Genomic DNA, 17,274 nt, shown 5'->3' with positions numbered 1-17,274 from the left:
AAGAATATTACCCTGCCTATGGAAGATTCCGCTTCTTTCAAGGATCCTCTTGACAGACGAATCGACCTGGACCTCAAGAGGAGCTATTTAGCTGCAGGAGCGGCATGTAAGCCAGCGATCGCCCTCCCCTCCGTGTCTAATGCCATTAGAGCTTGGACGGATAATATTGAAACAGCTCTGCGCCAGGACATCCCCAAGGAAGACATAATTAAAGCCTTGGAGGAAATTAGATTGTCAGCAGACTTCGTCGGAGTAGCAGCTTTAGACACAATTAGGTGTTCAGCAAGATCTATGCTGCACTCAGTAATGGCAAAAAGGGCCTTGTGGTTGAAACCCTGGACGGTGGATTTGGCTTCCAAGCAAAATTGGTGCAAAATCCCGTTTGACGGGAAGGCATTATTTGGAGACAAAATGGATAAAGCCATATCTAGATTGTCAGGGGGAAAGTCAGGTATGCTTCCCCAAGACAGAAGGATGCGAAGATCCAGAGGGGGTTCTTCCAGGTTCCGCCAGTCAAACCCTAGGGATTTTAGACAATCAAGGCAGTCCAGAGACAGCAGAAGACCCTGGAGGGGCACTCAGGCATCCTTTTTGGGCAGAAAGTCGAAGGCCCCTCCGACTCCACATGAGCAGAAGCAATCCTTTTGATGCCAGATTAGCCCAGACACTCCCGTTGGGAGCCAGGCTAAAATTCTTTTTTCCAGTCTGGGCCAACAAATGCCAAGATCCCTGGGTCCTGTCAACAATCCAATGGGGGCACTTTTGGAGTTTCTCTCATCCTCCACCTCAAAATTCGTTCAAGAGAACAGAAATTTCATCCTCTCCGCTGAAGGCTCAAGCCCTAAGAAACTTCGTATCGTCACTCCAACTTCAGGGAGCAGCTGTGCCGGTTCCTTTGGCGGAGTGCTTCGCAGGCTTCTATTCCACTCTATTTCTGGTCCCAAAAAGAACGGGGGGATGGAGGCCTGTGATAGATCTAAAAAGGCTCAACAGGCACATACACCCAGAAAGCTTCAAGATGGAGTCTCTACAAACAATTATTCAGGCAGTACAGCCAACAGATTGGATGATCTCAATCGATCTGCAGGATGCGTACTTACACGTGCCAATTCTACCTGCCTTTCAGAAGTATCTCAGATTTGCAGTAGGTCGGATCCCCCTGCAGTTTCAAGCCCTGCCCTTCGGTCTGTGCACCTCCCCCAGGGTGTTCACCAAGATCCTAATATCTGCTCTGGTTCCCCTGCAGGAGAGGGGTTTGAGGATATACCACTATTTGGATGACATCCTCCTCCTAGCAAGCAGTCCGGGTCAGTTGGTGTATCAACGAGACATTCTTCTCCAGTCCCTGAGAGAACTAGGATGGTTGATAAACTCAGAGAAGAGTCAGCTCGCGCCTACACAGTGGATGATCTATCTAGGTGCGATGTTCAACACCCGGGAGGGGACAGTGTCATTACCATCCCTGAAGATGAGGATTATTATCCAGAAGATGGTCAAAACCATCGCGAGCCGGTACCTAACGGCATCGCAATGCCTGAGCCTCATTGGCACAATGTCTGCCTGTATACCGATGATTCCTTGGGCCCATTGGCATTTGAGGTATTTTCAGATGGGTTTCTTGGCGCAGTGGAAGAAACAGTGACTCTCTCAGACAATTCTGCTGATGGGAGCAATGTGCAGGAGCCTTCATTGGTGGACTCTTCCGGAAAACCTCTCCAAACCTCGTCATCTGGGTTCCCTCTCCTGGATCACAGTTACGTCCGACGCAAGTGGACAGGGCTGGGGAGCCCATTGCGGGGAAACCAGGATACAGGGAAGATGGTCCTGTTCCACCCAGGGGGTAGTATCCAACATACTGGAGATGAGAGCAGCGTTCTTGGTACTAACTTCATTGGCTTCTCAGATCAGAGGCCAGAGAGTACTTTTACGCCTGGACAACAGGGCAGCTGTCGCGTACCTGCAGAGGCAAGGGGGCACTCGCAGCACATCACTCCTCAGGGAAGTAGAGCCGATTATGCTCTGGGCAGAGAAGAACGTCCTAGACCTCAGGGCGATGTATCTCCCGGGAAGGTTGAATATGGAAGCAGACACGCTGTCGAGGAACTTCTTGGACAACAACGAGTGGGCTCTTCATCCCCAGGTTTTCCGTCAGATTGCCAACCTCTGGGATCCTCCTCAGGTAGACCTATTTGCCACTCCGGAGAATGCCAAACTGACCAGATTCTTCTCTCGCCTGCCGTATAAGCAAGCCAAGGAAGTAGATGCCCTGTCATGCCCCTGGAGGTTCACCACCGCATATGCCTTTCCCCCTGGCCATTAATATTCAAGTTCCTCCTGAGACTTCTCAGAGAGACAGTCCAGGTATTGGCAGTACTCCCATCTCCCATATTGGCCGAAGAGACCCTGGTTTCCTCTAGCTATGCGCCTCAGTGTGAGCTCTCCAATCAGGATCCTTCTTTTCCCTCAACTTCTGACGCAGGGCAGTTTAGTTCATCCAGACCCTCAGAAGCTGAACCTTCGAATCTGGAGGTTGATAGGTGATGACCACATCTCTTTCTTCCACGATAGAGTGGAGCTTCGTCCCCTTCGGGGGTTCACACCCAAAGTCACTACTCCAAGCCACCTTTTGGAGCCTTGGGCACTACCAGTATTTGCTGAAGCGGATTCGGGATCATGTCACCTGTCATCTTGTGTTCAGTATGTAGCGCACCACCTAAGGAGCCGCAAGTAAAATGGGATCCACCGCTCTGCACAGCCAGGCACACCAAATTTTCACAGGCCTTCCAGAGACAAAGAACAGTCTGCAGCTTTATTTTTGTTGTTTATTGAGGGTTAATAAACTTGGATTGGGATGGGGATGGGGAAATTATGAGATGCCCACTTGACTTCAGCGAAGCTCTTCAGGAACACTCAACTATATACAGTCTATATACAGTTCCTTTATACACTCCTCTTCATCCTCCTGCACTCGCTTGCAGAACTCTGGTGGTACACTGTTTAAAATATCTGACAAGGCATTCAGTCAGATCAGAGCAAAAGCCTTTTACAGGCAGGAACCCGAGGCCCCTTTGGTGTGTAACAAAAAGACAGTGTCCAGCATACATTCCTGTGGCTACTGATCTCAGCACCACCTCTTCAGGCACTTGCCAGCCCACTTGGCTGCAGCTTCCCCTTTCACTAGCCTTTGCTAATTTCTCCACAGTCCTCCCAGACTGACACTCCCCAGTCCTCCAAACTGAACACTTACCAGCCCACCCGGATGACTTCTCAGGAGACCTCCCAGACATGCTGACCTTCTCCCACTGTCCTCTCCTTGCTCCCATGCCTCCTAGAAAAGTGTTCCTCTGTGTGTTGTGGGGGATCCTTCCAGCACCTGAGCCCCAGGACCGAGGTCACCCCTCCCAAACAAGGGGGCACCCTCAAGGGCCACCAACAGCCTCCTCAACACTCCATATTCATCTTCCACCCGACTAACCCTGCTGGCATGGCTCAATCCCATTTATGAGGCAAGCTCTGCCCCCTGCCGGCCGAAAGATGGGGATTGGCAGAGACCTCATAAATATGCATGACAGTCCCTCCTAGATTCCACCCACTACATCTGGAAGCTTCTCCAAGGTTCCAGAAACAGGGGAAGGCATCGTCCCCTTCCCCCACTCTCCATTCGCCTGTGCGCTCGAAGCAGCCGGTGGGAGAGGGAAGGCACCAGAAGAACTGTCAGATGAGTCATCCAGCCTCCCTGCATCACTTTTTTTTTTTTTAATAGTTTTTTCCATTTTTTAAAATAGTTTTTTTACAGTATTAAAAAATATTTTTATTTTTTACAACACTGTTGGCAAGGGGGGTGTTTGGATGAAATATCACTTTTGAGACTTTTGAGAAAGGAATTGGGGTCTTCAATTCCTTTCTCTGTAGCCTCAATTGCACTGAAGATGATTGAACAGGAGACCGAGGCTCCTGTTCATTCATAAACTGAAGCAGAGTAAAAATAGCTTACTATGCTCAGTTATAAATGGACACAGAAGTGATCAATCACTCACTTGTCCAATTCAGAAAAGGAAGGGGGCGATAAATTACAGTGTTACTGGCCCCTTCCCCCACTCTCCATCCACCTGTGCGCTGGTGGCGCTGCAGGGAGATAAGGGGGGGTGCTGGGCACACAGGGGGAATCAGATATGAGCAGCCCAGGGCCAGGGATCAGTGCAGAGAGACGGGAGGACATTTACAGAACAATGAACTGTGTCTGTGTCTCTCCCTCCAGCAGCTGAAATCCAGTGGGATGGAGAGAGGGAGAAACCGTCTTTCAGCTTTTGGAGGCAGAGACACAGACACAGTGCATTGTCCTGTAACTGTCCTCCCTTCCTGCCGCACTGATCCCCCTGCTGTCTGGACTTCCTTGTGTGCCTGGGCCCCCTACAGGAGAATTTCTCACTACCAATCGTAGTCTGGACAGATTTTTCAAGTAATGCCTGTCCATACACAGCTGTAACATGCTTTCTGCAAGTAAAAAAACATTGACAAGCTACTGCCGCCCTAAGGCCACTCACTTAAATTACCGTGTGACTTTGTTCCAATAAATGTTCATTAAAACGGTCAGTGGAGCCTGGATGAAGTGAATAAAATAATGAATGTTCTGTCTTGGTCATTAAAATTCATTAAGCCAGGATGAACTCAGATAATTATTTTATATTACAGAATCAAATTTTCAATTATGTAACTGGTGCTCTCCTTGCATATTTATTTCAAGTGGAGACTGTCTGCTTTCTCCAGTGAATTCAGCACTGTGATTTGGCAATTCTATTTTTTTAAACGTAGCTTTGTGATACGCAGATGCTCTATATACTGTAGAACATAAGGTCATCTACTAGGACTCCCTGGGAAAAATGTGAGGCCTCTACTAGCCTTTCAAGACACTTGGGCAGGATACTCAAGTGCCCCCTCCCTCTGTCCTCTACACGGTCCCCAGGTCAGACCTTTGGCAAGTTTTGGATGATTTTGCTTTTAATTAATTGTGGCTGATATAAAAGTGCTAACTATACTAGCAAAGAGTCAGTTTCAGTTATGGGGGATGTTGAGATCAGCAGCATAGATTACCATGAAGCAAAATAGCCCTAATGTGCCTACAGGTGCCCTTCCTTGAGGGGCTCCCATCAGTTTTTTTCTTCTCATTTTTTTTTTTAACCCTTTCGCTGCTACGTACCCGACAGTGGAGGTTTCACACACAATCCAGTGGCTGCCTGATTGCTTCCACGCACTCCTGATACCGGCACCAACAAGTTTTCAAGAAGATACTTAGACAAGATGGTATCTGCCAGTGTCAACCCCAGCCCGTAATAAAGGCCAACTGATATACTGTATATTGTCAGAGAGGCCTATCTTCCCTCTTACTAGTAAACTGTACTTTTTTCTGCTGCTGTTTCCTAAAATAACCTTCAGCCCTGGGGTTTAAACAGGTTTAGAACCAAAAGAAATACCATAAATAAATCAGAAAAATTATAATGTGGACAAAAACTCAGGAATTGTTTGAGGATTGTTTTATGATATTCATCTTATACTGTAAGTACACAGTAGTATCAGAGACTATCCACTGGGGACTGCGCACTGTAGCATTCATTAGTGAATGGGGTAAAGCTCGGCTGATTTTCATCATCCAATCACGTGCAAGCAAAAATGTGGGTTTTTTAATTTTCCTTGCACCCATTTGGGTATTCTTTACAATGTGAAGCTTCACCATATTCATTAAGCTTACAAAGTGCACAGTCTGTTTGTCTTTGGGAAATCCACCCCAATGTATTTTTCAATGGTAAATTTTAAACAATAAAGAATGATAGATGAATATTCAGGATAGTCTATAATGAGCATTACTATAGCATTAAAACTTTTTTTTTAGTGTAAGGTTTAGGACTTTGTGAGCAGCTTCCATAAGAATAATTCATGTAGGGCTGTGTTATTTGAGTTACAGTATGCTAACTCATTGAATCCCACATCATTAGATGACTGCAAAACGTGAAATTAACATAGAAACATCTTCTGATCAAAGTACAGTTGTAATTGGGTGGTCAGAGGAAGCATAGAAATAAATAGAGCACATCTTTTAGGCCTGGAATGCATTGCAGGATTGCACTAAAATAATAAATGCTTGTATTGTAAAAGGCTCTCTATCATTTAGGTTATTAACAATTGCCTGATTTAATGACAGAATTGTTAGAAAGATTTGCTTAAAATGGAACTTTAGTTCATATAATAAAACATTGCAAACTGTTTAGCCAGATTTTTTAATGCAGAAGAGACATACTATGTCTGCCGCACATGCAGCTCAGTGCACAATTTGGCAACGCAGCACTGGAGTTAAAGAGGATTTCCAGTCTGTAAAAAAAGTTAAAAAAAAAAAAAAAAAAAAGTCAGCAGCTACAAATACTGTAGCTGCTGACTTTTAATATAAGGTCATTTACCTGTCCAGGGATCCCATGATGTCAGCACCCCTAGCTGATTTATCAATCGGCTTCGGATGCAGGCACCGGCATCTGTCTTAAAGGAAACAGGAAGTGAAGCCTTGCGCTTCAGCAAGTGGGAGCCACTGCTGTCAATCACAGCCAGTGAGCCATTGAGAAGAGAGAGGGGGCGGGCCAATGGACACACAGAGCAGCGGCATGGGATTGAGCCTGCTCCGGTGCCCCCATAGCAAGCTGTTTGCTCTGGGGCCACTCAGCAGGAGGGAGGGTCCAAGGGTGCTGGCGGGGGGCCTGAGCAAAAGGAGAATCGGGGCTGTTCTTTGCAAAACCACTGCACAAAGCAGGTAAGTATGACTTGTTTGTTATAAAAATTTAAAAAAAAAGCTTGCCTTTAATATCACTTTAAATTTTCTTGCAAGAGCATGTACTCATCTGTGGAACAGAGGTTTGATCTCCAACCAACAGTGATTTCAAATAAATTTAAATGCTAATATAATCCTCCCCAATATACCAACAGTTCTGCTTACATAAAGCCAACATCTCTGAAGGCATGTAAATAACCAGATAACAAGGTCCAGATGGTCTAAAAAGCAGGCAAGAGAATATTGCTCCTCAGAGTGCGTAAAAATTGTAAATTACAAATAATGCTGCTGGACCAAATCCAGTTACTATATAATGCACAATTCTCATAAAGTTAAAAAAACAAAACAAAAAAAAAAAAAAAAAACTTCCTTTACCCCACATGAGAGAGTCAAGTCCTGCTACATTTTGTACACGCTCCCCCTTCCAGACACTGCAGCTCACAGTGGAAGGGTTTTTGCAAAAGAGGTAGTGCTGCCAATCCAGAAAACAGTGGGCAGGACAAGGTGGAGCCAGCTGCTGATTGACAAGCTACAGATTTATTAATCTTCAGTGAAAATGCTAATGGCCACGCCCCCCACAACATGTTTTAGCCCACTGGGATGCAAGCACAGCCTACATGAAAATGGCAACTCTGCTCTGAATTTAGAAGCAGTGCAGCATTGTTTTTACACTATCACAGAAAGCTGCATGATGTGAGCTTCACTGATAGGCTTAACAGGTGTTTGTGGGACTATGCAGGGAGACTCAGAAAAAACTATAAATGCAGATGCATTTTTAATTACTTACTTTCTGTTCAGTATATACATATATATATATATATATATATATATATATATATATATATATATATATATATATATATATATATATATATGTAGCGCTGGTAGATTTTCATCTACCGCTTATAGGTAAATTTAGTGGGTTATCTGTTTTATACATCATATTTAGCCTCTGTTCCAGTTTGGCTGTGTTGCATGTAGTTTCACACTGTGCCTGTGGGTGTCGTTGTCGCCATGGGTCAGTGTTGGAAAGGCAACGCGCTGAAGCGTATAGGTGCTCTTCTGTCCCGGAGATAACTTGGTGGAGGTGGTCCTCCGAGTTGCATTCTGGGAGAGGGTATTTATGGGACAGACGCCATGTTCTAGGGTCCGTTTCGTTCCACCTGCTGGCCCTCCTGGCCGACAGTTATGTGTTAGGAGTACTACCGCGTGGTCCTCCGACCGGGAGGACCACGCTGCTGCAGCGTGTGGGTGGGCCCAGAAGCCTGTCTGGGGCCTACCACAGCGGCGAAGGAATGGTCCTGTGCTGTCTGTCCTACAGGAAGAAGCTGGACAACTGAGAAGATCTCAGGGGAGGACCCGTCATGGAAGGATCATGCAGAGTGCTGGTCTGGAGAGGGGCCTGGTGACTCAGTTGGAGGACGCATCCTAAAGTTAACCTACCACATAGTACTGCCGGGTCGGCTTAAAGGTTCTAGTGCTGTGTTTGCTGTTCATCGTAAACCATTACATCCTGTGGCAGATCGTACAGGTTTCTATTCCATTCAAGTCTGTGGCAGAGACTTTTGTTCGTGCTGCATACCGGTTGCTAGGTTAGTGAGAGAGACCTATCCGGGCGGGCAAAGTTTCAACTCTAAAAGGAGAGTACATTCATCTACAAGATTACAATTCATAATACTACATCAAGAAAAGGTATTTGAATTTCCCTGCAACTCTTCTTCTACCTCTTTCCTGCTACTTCCTTCAGTTACTCTTTATTAAAGCATTAGAAAACATACTCGAGTCTGGTGTCTACACTGTCTGGTATTAAACTCAACGGGACCCTAGACCCGGTTCTGGTGAAATTGAGGTAACAAAGTTGACGGTAACAGCCCGCTTTAAACCAGCAGCTCCACCGTGAGTTAGTGCTATATATATATATATATATATATATATATATATATATACACACACACACATACACATACACATACACATAGTGGGGACGGAAAGTATTCAGACCCCCTTAAATTTTTCACTCTTTGTTATATTGCAGCCATTTGCTAAAATCATTTAAGTTCATTTTTTTCCTCATTAATGTACACACAGCACCCCATATTGACAGAAAAACACAAAATTGTTGACATTTTTGCAGATTTATTAAAAAAGAAAAACTAAATATCTGAATACTTTCTGTCCTCACTGTGTGTATATATATATATATATATATATATATATATATATATATATATATATATATATATATATATATATATATAGACACACATACATATATACATACACACACACACACACACACACACACAAAATCTGTCCCATCGTTGTTAAAGATGTTACTAAAGAAAAAGAAAAATTAATTAAAATAACAAAACATGTTATACTCACCTGCTCTATGCACAGAGTGGCCCCGATCCCCCTCTTCTCAGGTCACCCAGCGGCACTCCTGGCTCCACCTTTTCCTCGTGTGTCCCCATAGTAAGCCATTTGTTATGGAGACACACAGTATGTGCACGCTCCCCAGTTGTGTGCCTATGGAGCAGCGCTACATAGACTTACACAGCGGGACGTATCCCCGCCCCCAACTTCCTACTCACTGCATTTGATTTACTGCTCGAGTACTGTGTGAAAAGGAAGAGAGGGAAGAAGAGATGCAGCCGTACACAGTGCTGAATCTATCCTCCCCTCTCTTTCCCTTCACGCAGAAATAGAAAGTTTTTTACCTTAAGGCAAGGAATGCTTTAAGATAAGACGTGTAGCAGGCATGTTGTAATGCAATTTCTCCTTTTGGCCACAAGATGGAGACATTGAGATGCTGACTTGTCCTGTCAGAAAAAAAGAGACAGAGAGCAGACTGGAAAAAAAGGGAGTTTCAGGAAGTGAGGAAAGCTGTCTAATGTACCAGCATCTGAGGGAAGTGAGGAGAGCTGTCTGAGGTACCAGTATCTGAGGAGAGCTGTCTGAGGTACCAGCAAAGAGAGAGAGTGCTGACAGGAGACAGAGGTGATTCCTTAAAAGAGAGGGAGATACCAAGGCTCAAAAAGTCCTTTGCTGGGACACAGTGACACTTAACTGTGAGGATAGGAGGAGTGTGTGAGGGGAAGGAACTGAGGTGCCAGAGTGAGGCGAGAGACACATGCTGACACCAGGGACTATGTGCCCCAACAGGGGGGATTCTCTGGAAACTACCGAGAGAGTTACCGTGAGGAGAGTAGAGCACATGCGATGTGTGTTGTGTGGTGTAACCTGACTGTGTGGTGGAACTCCACCTGATTTAAACCATGATAATATATTCAGCTCATTTATCACTAGTCTATCAGTTGTGTCTGTTTCTGATATCAATCCACAGCCAGGATACTGGTACTTTCTTCACTTGCATTCTTGAAAGTGTTTGAGGTAATTTTATAACTAACCAGGTGTGCCAGAGGGGCTGAGGCCATTCTTGGAGTCAAGGCGTAGGACAGAGAACCCAAAATTTCCAAGCGGCTCCTTCGGGGGTGGCGCTACACGTGGGGGCTTGTCCGGGTTTTCCTGTTCTGCTAGCAAACCACCAAGACAACACCCTTGAAAGCATCAAGATGGATCCTGTCGATGTGAGCCCAGAAAGTTCAGGCCAAGTAGCCTCGTCGGAAGAAGCTACCTTACGACACCTGTGGTCGGAATTCATTGCCGCCTTGGAAGAGTTTGTGGCAAAGTGTCAGAAGAGTAGTCCACTATACACTGGGTTGGAATACCAAAAGCTGGGAACCTTTTCTAGAAAACAGCCAGTTCCTGTCAGTAAAGAGAGTTTCGAGGAGTGGCTGCAGCCAGCCATGCAAGCCTTAGATGAGTGGGACATCCCTGAGAAGCAGAGAATCAAAGAGAGTTTGAGGGGGCCAGCCTCAGAAGCTATTCGCAACCTGAAACTTAGCAAACAGGACTGTACTGCTCATGACTACTTAGATATCTTACAAGACATGTTTGGGAGAACAGAAAAGGCCTTCGACCTCATGTACCAGTTTGAGCATACCTAACAAGATGAGGGGGACAAACTGTCTAAATACATGAGGTGTCTTGACAAGATAATGCACCAGATACTGCTAAAGAAAGGTATAGATCCCAGGTCAGTTGACAGGGTCTGGGCACAACAGATTTTAAGGGGGGCTTAGCCCTTAGATCCTATTAGGATCCAGTTAAAAACTCAAAGAGATAGTGGAATTTTGAAGTGTCCTGAATTAATCCGGACGGTGCGAGAAGAAGAATCTCTGTTGGAGAGAAAAACAAGAAACTTGAAGCCAGAATCTGTCACTAAGGTCAGAGTGATTAGTGCAACTAGTGATGACACAGAGATGGAGCTCTTGAAATCCCAGGTGTCACAAATGATGGAGATGATGCTGCTGCTAGCAGCCAGGATCACCCCACTAGCTAACGAGAATGTCTCAGAGCCCAAGCAGACTTCAAACCCTACAGTTGTTTCTGCAGAGAAGCCTATAAGTAAAGTAGTCTGACTTAATTGCAGAGGAGTGGGTCATTACTGACACAATTGCACAAGTCCGCTAAAACATGTCAGCTGGTTCCGAGAAGCCAGCAGGAAACCTCAGAAGGCCCTGGTGAAGAAGCCAAACGGGTGCCGACCTACAGAATTTATCTCAAAAAGGCAAAGACCCAGGGAAGCCACAGCGGAAGCCTAAACTGTCGCAGAAGGCCCTCACTGCTGTTTCTAAACGACCAGACAATCCACTCCCATCAACCTCAAGTACCTGGTCACGGAGAGTTGGTGCACACCAGCCCTCTGGAGCCTAACAGACGCCAGCAAAACCCGAAGCCCATCAAGAAGGGGGCGTGAATACAGATGACAGGACAAACTAACTACCCTACTTCGGTTAGATTCTGTGACAAACTAGTGGGACCTTCTCCCATTGTGTCAATTCAAGTAGAAGGCATCTATACAAAGGCCCTTCTGGACACAGGGGCGCAAGTTACCCTGCTATATAGAGACTTTTATGACCGGCACCTCAAACACTTACCCCTGCATAAATTGGAGGAACTGGAGACATGGGGTATTGGAACCCAAAATTTCCCATATGATGGATACTTACAGTACCGGCCAGGTTGACGTTTGACCCCTCTGTGACCGAACCAACAGAAACGTTTGATACCTTAGCTGTTGTATGCCCTCGCCCATCAGGAGCCAACAAGAGTTCTCTGATAATAGGTACGAACACTGACCTTGTCAGAAGGCTGCTCACTCCTCTTGTATTGAAGTCTGACACCCCAACCAAAGGCATACACCCTATGCTGAGACAAGTGTATCAGCAGCTAGTCAAAGAACAGAGAGTCCCGACTGAAGGAGTGGGGAAGATTTTGCGATTGGACAGAAGTGAGAAGATACTACAACCTGGAGAGGTGGTGTGTCTACAAGCTTCAGTCAAGCTTAATTGGCAACAACCAGGCCCCTTTGTGTCCTTGAAGCCGACCGCCAGGGAGAGGACACGGGAGTGGAGGTAATCCCAGAAGTCATATCAATTAGGGCTCTGCAACGGAGTCATGGGAAGATCCCTGTCAGCATCCAGAATGTTACCACCTCGACGTTGAAACAGTGGGCCCGAATGCTGTTAGGACAAGTAAATCCAGCCACCCCAGTCTCACCATCTGATTTGGGGAAGGGAGAGAAGGACGGAATCTCCATAGAACAGTTTTACCCACAAAACACCACACTATCACCTGAGTGGAAAGAAAAGGTCAAAGCCCAGCTCTCGAGATGGCAGAATATGTTCTCGAAAGATGAGTTTGATGTGGGGTGTGCGAAAAGTGCCCAGCACAGGTTTCGCCTTCAGGAAGACAAGCCATTCAGGGAAAGAGTCAGACGGATCCCTTTGGGGGACCTGGAAGATTTACGTGAGCAGCTGGCAGGATCGAAGAGATTAGGCATCATCATGGAGTCTAGAAGCCCTTATGCCTCCCCCATAGTAGTGGTGCGGAAGAAAAATGGGTCCCTGAGGCTGTGCATCGATTATCAGATGCTCAACAGGAGGACCATCCCTGATCAGTACACCACTCCAAGGATAGAAGATGCCCTACAGGGCCTATTGGGGGCAAAGTGGTTCAGCGTGCTGGACCTGAAGAGTGGGTACTATCAATTCCCCATGCACCCTGAGGACAGGGAAAAAATAGCTTTTATCACCCCAGTAGGGTTCTTCAAGTTTGATAGGAGGCCTCAAGGTCTGTCCAGTGTCCCAGCAATATTCCAGAGACTGATGGAGAAGAAAGTAGGGGACTTGAACCTAATCAAAGTGTTGGTGTATCTGGACGATATCATCATCTTCTGCAAAACTCTCAAAGAACATGAAGAGCGTCTGGAGAAGGTTCTGAGGAGACTTCATGATGAGGGATTGAAGCTGTCCCTGGAAAAATGTCAGTTTTACCAGCCTTCAGGTAGTTACCTCAGCCATGTTGTCTCCGCTGAAGGAATAGCTATTGACCCCCAGAAGCTGGAAGCTGTCACCTCTTGGCCAACGCCTACCAATATACCAATGTAGTTACTGAAGAACAAGGATGAGATTGACGACCCAGACCTAACAAAGCCAGTCAAACAACATGGAGGGCCCAGGAAGCCTCGGGAGTCAATCCAAGAACAGTGGACTGACCCGTGTGAGCAAGCCTTTCGGCAGCTGAAGTGAAGTCTAACAACTGCTCCTGTTCTGGCCTATGCCAATCCAGCCAAGCCATATGAGCTGCATGTTGATGCCAGTCGAGATGGGATGGGCGGCCTGTTGCTTATGTGAGCCGAAGTCTTGCACTTGCTGAGAAAAACGACCCTACTCACAAGTTGGAATTCTTGGCTCTGAAGAGGGCAGTGGTGAACAAGTTGAAAGACTACTTGTATGGTGCAGACTTCGTGGTCAAATCTGACAATAACCCACTCACGTACATACTCACCTCAGCAAAACTGGATGCCACCGGGCACAGGTGGTTGGCCGCCCTATCAGGGTTCCGCTTTAGCCTAAAATACCGCCCAGGAATTGGAAACAGAGATGCTGATGCCCTGTCAAGGAGACCCTATGACTTAGGAATTTCCTCTGAGGAGTGGACTCAACTGACTCCAGAAGGGATACAAGGCTTATGTCAGGGAGCGGAACATCAGGCCAGAGAAACAACTGGGGCAAAAGCCATCGGAGTCTCAGTAGCAGGTATCCCCAAATACTACTGTGATTTGTCCCAGGTCAGGGATATCGGCTTACTGAGGCTTTCAGATAGGGACTTAAGAAAGGACCAGATAGCAGATCCCCTATGTAGTTTAACACTGAAGGCCCTGGAGGGCCAACGCCCAAATCTACTGCCAACAGACTCTCCAACAGGAGCACGACTAGTACACAAGGAATGGGATCGACTGCAGTTACGCAATGGGGTGGTCTACCAAAGCATAGAGACCGTGCTGACTGCCTCGCATGACAATCATGACCACTTAGGGCCTGAGAGATTATTCAAACTGGTACGAGACCAGTTCTATTGGCCCTGTATGCGGGCTGAAGTTGAGGGATAATTGTCACTCCTACATACAGGGTACACAGAGGAAGACTTTACCCCACAGAGCTGCCCCAATGGGTCATCTTCAAAATCAAGGACCACTGGAATTGGTGTGTATTGATTTTCTGTGTTTGGAGCCTGACTTGAGTGGACAGGGAAATGTTCTTGTGGTGACTGACTACTTCACCCGGTATGCCCAGCCATTTCCAACTAAGGACCAGCAAGCATCCACGGTGGCCAAAATTCTGGTAGAGAAGTTCTTTGTCCACTACAGCCTACCTCAGCGTATTCACTCTGATTCTGGGTCACAACCTCCTTCTAGACCCGGCAGGGCAACGCTCAGCCACAGTCTGTAAAATGTGCTCCAAGCTCCCTGTTTGTCTGCCCTGTCTTCTGTTTGGATTCTCCTGTTTTACGACCTTGGATTGGAACTCTGACTATTCTCTGAGCTCTGCCTGCCTTTTCACTACGGATTAGACCCTGACTTTTCTGATCCTTGCCTGCCTTGTACCTGGACTGTCATTGAACCAATCTGCAAACAAAGAATTCTATGCTTCTACCCATACAACATAATGATAATAGAGCTCACGGTGTTTGATCCACAGTCGTTTGGCTGAGAAAGTAATCCAGAAAGATAATCCGCACAACCAGTTGTTGCTCTTCTAAAATCTTCATATTTATTCAGAAACCACAGTGTACAAACGCAGATAAGATCAGTTGACGCGTTTCAGACGACATGGCCTTAGTAATAACTTGGCCAGTCATTTTTTCGCATTCAAAATGAGTGAGTAGAGCAACAAATCTGCATCAAATTTTGAGTTAAGCTTGAACATTCCTCCATGGAATCTATTTGAATGATCCAGAAGGCTTTTGGGGACGATACAATGAATATAGGGCAAATAAAAGCGCTGCAAAAAATCTTAAAATATAGTTGAAAATCTGTTGAAAGTGATCCATGTTCTGGAAGGCCTGCGACAGGCAGAACACCTCAGAATGTTGAACATGTATGGGCTGCAGTCAACAAAGATCAGAGACTGACAGTGCGAGAGCTAGACGCTCATATGATCAATTTCGGACAGTATGCTACAGCAGGCTGTTGTACAGGAATTATAGATATAGATTGATTAGAGTTCCTTTAAACTGTGATTAAAGTAGTGTATATCTAATATTATATGTAATAGTTAGTCAAGCTATAGGCCTTTCATCTAGTTTTAACTCATGTTTCTTAGAGATATCTTGGCAAAAAGTAACATGACTAACTTGTGACATGTATTTGTGACCCATTTTGTATGGCTATTTATAAGGTAATTTGTATGATTAACTCATCATAAATAGCTCATTATTTGTCATGCCCTCCCCCAAAAATGGAGCACCAGCTGCCACTGATCATAAGGATTGTGATATAAACAAAATATGACTTCTGTAACGTAATGATTTTTTGACTTGAAGAAGGCTATTGTGCTACATTGCTTAAGTAACTCACAACTATAAAATCAGTACCAGACAAAATAAAATTTCAGTATGGTACAGTCACCTTAAGTTGTGTGCTGTATCTACTTACCTATGTGATGTTACGAGAGCCACCAGACAACCTTCCATGGCACTATGATACTAACTCCTGTTGAGGATATGAGCCTAAATAGAGAGGTAATACAGGATTATTTTTAGAAGCTTTAGGAATGACATCTGATATAAGTTCCTTGCTTTGAATTGATTTTGTGGTTTGGTAAACTGTGGTAGTGGCTGTGTTTTGGGATCTCTGTTCTCCTTCTCCCCTGGTAGTACCTTTGCGCTCACCCAGGGAGACTTTTAGTGATAATGCTCCAGCACATGTAAAATAACAAGTCTCATTCACACTCCTGAAGAAGTGGAAATGTGTTCCGGAAAATGCATTAAGTCAAGTCTCCACCCGCGTTTTCACCTAAATCTACTGCACCAGTAAAGGGAATCAAATTAGTGAATATGGGAATTGATATTGGATAGGAGATACATGTACACCTTTGCAGACATAATGGGTTAAGAACAGTTTTTGAACAAGAAGGCAATATACTCTTAGTTACTGTGAGCAATATGTATTTTATTCTATTATACTTTTTAATTGATTGTAATTACAATATTATTATTATTATTCAGGATTTATATAGCTCCGACAGTTTACGCAGCACTTTACAACATTAGGGCAGACAGTACAATTACAATACAATTCAATACAGGAGGAATCAGAGAGCCCTGCTCAGCTTACAATCTACGAGGGAGGGTCAAAACAGTTTTTACTAGATGATGTTGATATCTCTATAACAGCAGTTCCCAATATGTGGGGAGATCAATTGATATAGGAGTTAAACTGGGATTGAAGTCTAGCACTAACTAACCTTACAACTACTCCTACCCCTTCTTAACACCTATACTAACTACCCTGTAGAATGAAGATGCACATGCCTAACTATTCTCATAGCGTTCCTGTCCGGTCATGTGATTTCCTCAGTGGCTGGTTCAGGGGAGCAGAGATAACGCCGACAACGTGTGGATTGTCTGGGCAGAGATGTCACCCATACTATTGGGCATCCATTATCAGCTGTCCCTCCTCTCCCCTGGGACAGATGGTAGCCTATATGTGACTAAACCAGAGCGCCCTGGGAATAGGTAAATATAAGCATATAACGCCAACAGGGTAGTTAGTTACTTAGTATAAGTGTTAGAAGGGGGTGGGAGCTGTTTTGAGCTTAGTTCTAGACTTGAATTCCACTTTAATATATTGCATATGCTACTGCACAGGATTTGCTTTGTAAAAATACTTTGACATTATTAAGACCTGTATTTTGAATAAGGCAGACCTAAAGTCAAATAATCAGATTCAGATCTCTGCTTATCCATTTCTTTAACGTTAGAAATGGTAAATGAAGTCTTGAAATACTAACCTTGGCTGCAGAAACTGATGCAAACTGAGCAAGTCATGTGGC

The sequence above is a fragment of the Aquarana catesbeiana genome, linkage group LG11 (genome assembly GCF_042186555.1).
Source record: "Aquarana catesbeiana isolate 2022-GZ linkage group LG11, ASM4218655v1, whole genome shotgun sequence".
NCBI lineage: Eukaryota > Metazoa > Chordata > Amphibia > Anura > Ranidae > Aquarana > Aquarana catesbeiana.
Note: the sequence above shows the minus strand (reverse complement) of the source record.